Source organism: Montipora capricornis, unplaced genomic scaffold (genome assembly GCF_036669925.1).
Source record: "Montipora capricornis isolate CH-2021 unplaced genomic scaffold, ASM3666992v2 scaffold_334, whole genome shotgun sequence".
Lineage (NCBI taxonomy): Eukaryota > Metazoa > Cnidaria > Anthozoa > Scleractinia > Acroporidae > Montipora > Montipora capricornis.
This window is the reverse complement of record NW_027180072.1, coordinates 13807-18408: the sequence shown is the minus strand read 5'-3', so window position 1 is coordinate 18408 and position 4602 is coordinate 13807.

Sequence of the window (4602 nt, the reverse complement as noted above, 5' to 3'; positions counted from 1 at the left end):
TTCATGCTCATGCATGCGCACATGATCAAAAAAGTCCCCTTTGAACGGAAATCTTACCATTGGGTTGTTTAATCCCGAGTTGGAGATTATATTCAAGGCTGTTCCGACTTCATCTGTGTTATTCGTCGATGCTGCACTTGTAGAACCAGAGTTTAAGGGCCGCGAAATATTTTCCGGCACGGGTCGCTGTTGAGCTGGTGTTTCTAATGGTCTACATCTCGAAGAATTTTGAATAAAGGGAGAAATATTGACAGTGCTTGTATGAACCGACTCCTTCCGTCATTCACAGGAGACGGACTTATATTTTCTTTTTCATCGATGAATAATGCTTTCCTGGTTTGCAAGTTGAAGCGACTCTTTTTTTGTCTTTGCGCAGGGGAGGTGGAAGGACTTGATTTTGGAGAGCGTCGAATCCTTTTCACTCCCTGTCTTCCATTGGCAAGATTCACCTGCGTTGTGGCACATTTGCTTTGAAATGCAAAGACCTTGTCCCTCAAATTTAGAAGAGTTCGGTAACAGTTTCTGCACAGATGCTGAGGCAGGCAATCGTCATATGTTACACTTACTTTCGCAACATCGCTTATCAAGCGCTGCAACTTTACGCTCTTCCCGTAATCCGAGAAAATCGAGAATCTCTGATTGGGATTTGTGGTGTTTCCAAAAAGACGGCACAAGTTTCTGATATCATTGAATGCTTCAAATTCTCCCACTAGTTTCGCCATATCTGTAAACAATCCAAGCCTTTTGCCGCGCAAATGTTCAAAGAAGGGATTGGACACGAGGCTGTTCGAACATCCAATGAAAAACATAGAATAATCGGATTTGACCAGATCTCGCCTTCGCTCGCCACTAGAGATCTGGGTACGAGATTAGGCAGTCATGTCTTGTACCTTCCCTTGTAGAACCAGGCACTGTGTAATCTGTGTAAATCCTATTTAACAACCATATGTAAATCATGGTATGTTATGATATACATAAATTGGATACAGAAGCCTTATTCAAAGGCTATGTTATACATATGCCTCATCTATATATTTTGAAAGGAAATGCTATGTTTTAGCTAGTCAAATGGAACCTTTACGTAGCGTATGTAAAGGCTATGTTATGGGGTTTTTGTGTCCAAAAATAAAAATGGTTTCAACATAGTTTATACGTAGATTCGAAACAGAAAATACACAACACATACATAATTATCCTGCTCCTATAAAATAATATTCCAGCAAATCAGAAATGTGCTGGAAACTACAAAAAATCCATTGAAGTCAAGCTATTAACAGTTATTACCATAGCTCACAGACAAAAACAATTAGATGACAGATTTTTAAACAGTTATATATTTTTATTGCATGAACCTAAGCATTTACAGTACCGCTCGAAACTATTTGTGCATTTGCCGCGGTTCTGACTAGGTGAAACCGCAGGTTTAAGCCCCAGTTTGACCGAGGTAAAACCTCGTCTACGGTAACCGAAAGCCGAGGTTTTACCTAGATTTTTTCCGGTTGATTTACGCCGCGGTTAAGAGAGGACGCAGTATGCTTTTACTGGGAACAGATGCAATAAAAGGAATCTGCATATTTTTGCAGATCAATCGCAGCGATAATTAGTATGCGTATTTGCCGTATTTACAATCTGCGAAGTCTGGCACATTCGATTATAATAAAGTCGCCTTCATAAAGCGTTGATCGTTTTTCTTTTTCCAGCAAACGACAAGTTGCTTGAAATCTGTTTAATACAGATGTTATAAAGATCAGCAGAAGTTCTATCAAGAAATTTACACGTGTTTGGGAAAACTCGTCTCAACGGTGACGCTGCTCGTCTAGCGGCCGGCCTTGAAAGATACGCGAAAGTCATTTCAATCTTATTGACCGAAAAATGGAAGAAAACTATTAACTTTACAAATAATTGTCAGCCATTCGAGCAACGTGGCTCTTTATTTGTTACAAACTTGTTAAGCAGTTCGAATCGAACAACGTATTTCATGAGCTATCGCTCTCGCTTGCGTGACGGAAGCATGCAGCTTAGTTTATTTACGTTTTAACTCGCCAAATTGGCAGAGGCTTCATTGAACTCGTCTATCGTGTGATCGTTGAAGCATTAATTAACAATTATTCCATGAGCGCGAGTTGGATATGAGATGGTAAATAGCCAACGAGGCGCGTAGCGCCGAGTTGGCTATAACCAGTCTCATACCCAACAAGCGCGAATGGAATAATTGTTTTATTAAATTCCTTTAAACTCCAAAAGGTTAGAAAGTACGAAATACGAGCGAAAAAAGCGAGCAAATCCGAGCGAAATCAAAAAAACTTGATGAGAACCGATGCGATGTCGTGTAACACCTTGTGGTCAGACAGACGCAGGCTCGTCACAAAAACATTTCTTACCTTTTCGCGTACTTCTAAACGTCGGAATTTAACCCAGCTGTCCAGAAAAACTTTTTTTTTTGCTTTCTTCAGAGAGAAATTTCGCTTTCCGGCGAAAAAACTTTTAGCTTGGCAACACTTAGATCAATCATTTACCATATAAGGTCAAACCAAGGTATATGAGCTGATAACCGAGATTGAGTGAACCAATCAGAGCACGCGAAATGCATTATCCGAGGTTGAGAATTTAATAATTTAAGTTAATCTTAACAATTGAGAGGAATGAATATTTCTGAATTTCAAGCTCAACTGCTGAATTACCTGCCACTTAATATTTTGAATCAGAAATGATCGTAATTAACGCGCGACAAGGAGTGGTCAGGAGTTGCTTAAGAAACTTTGGGAATACAGTTACAGTTCTTCGCTGGTGTAATCTTTAAGTCATTACATGTTGTAGTAAGGTTTAGTTCAAAGTTTGCACTTTTCAACAACTATCCCGTAAACATTTCTATTTGGACCGGACGCAAAATTTGAAGCGCTTTTTATTCAAATACACATATTTCCTGTCGGACTGCACTGGCGGCGACTTGAGTTTATACGCATAATCCACACAGTTTTTTAATAGAAATGTCCTTTTACCCCTTTGGAAGAACTGTTCATCATGATAGCGAAAAACTTACAAGTTATTAAACATGAAGATGTAAGAATTAGGCATCACGAAAGGTCATCAACATTCTCTGTTCCCACTGTCACGGCAAAATGAGATGAACATATTAAACAGTGCGTTGTGTTGCGTCGGTGCTGTGAAAAACAGTTTGGATATTCATTCTTTACCTTGGGGAGCTAGGTGTGATAATATTAAACAATGCTTTGCAAAGTACCATTGTTTTCTTGCAGCACATTACCGCAATTAAAACGGCCGTGGTATTTGGTTGCTTTCGTCTTTGCCTTGGTTGTGGTTTTCGTCCAACCTAAGTGATTTCATGGTAAACAATATCGGCAAAGACAAGGTATTACCGCATGCAAATGCACTAATAGTTTCGAGCGGTACTGTAATTCATGCCAAAATCTTTGGATTGGGTTCTTCTTTTAAATTTAACTAGACCCTCCGTGAGGGTACACTGGGTTGCCTGTGGTACGTGCACCATTCCAGACAATTTTTTTCAAGTTGGGGGGTCATTAAGACCATTTAAGGGGTCACCCAGAAGTCATACCAGCAGAGGCCCTTTGGCTCACAGGTCCTCACACGTTCGCACGACGAACAGATCCTTTTCTGAGGTTAAAAACCTGGCTACCAGCCTATTAATTAATCATTTGTCGGAAAGAAGAAATTCCTGTCCTCTTTAGAAAAAATAGACACGCATTGCTTACATGTACATGTGGTAGTGAAGTAACACAGCAATTTTTTCCATATAAAATGTCAACTGAGCTGTGTGTTGTCTTCCAGGAGATTCAAGTTGTCCTTGCATAATATGTAGCTCTAACAGTGCACGATATTGATTTGGTATTGTCTATCATTGTAGTGCCATGATAGAAGTCTTGGGTAAATAGCCTGCATGTGGTTACTAGCAAAGTACTGAACCCAGAAAGATTGAAGAAAATAAATGGGAAGTGAGAAACATTGGCTTCTGGGCTGACACGTTGATAATTTTCAAGCTCCCTCACATCGTCTTTCACCTCAAGTTTAAGCGTGCCCTCTGAGTATCTGACAGCTTTCTAATACTAAAGTTAAGCCCTCTCCGACAGGGTTAGTATCTGGATAGGTGACCTCAAACATATACCCCTTCGTAAAACAGAAGCATTGGACCAAAAATACTATTAACGCTAACCAATGCGAACTCAGCAAGGTACAGATTTTGTTAGCTTGCTTTATGCAAAAACAAATATTGATGCAAAAGTAAATTGATACACAGTTTTTAGAAAGAGCAGAAGGAAGTTTCCAGGACGGTCGTTCGAGAATAACATATTTACGACATGAAAACAACATTAACTTTGAACCGTGAATATAGAATATAAAAAGTTACGCTCAGCGACAAACATTTTGGGAGATCTTTGCTACGTTCAATTTTGTTATTGTACTTTTAGTTGCACAAATTAATCGCAAAATCGAAAGTGACATCGCCGGAATTCAGCGGGCGCCGTGATTAAGTTACCACGGCATGTTTACTCGCCAAACAGTGAAGCATCTGTGTCGAATGATGGCAAGATACCGGGTTTTCGTAAGTTTCTTTTTCTGTCAAGT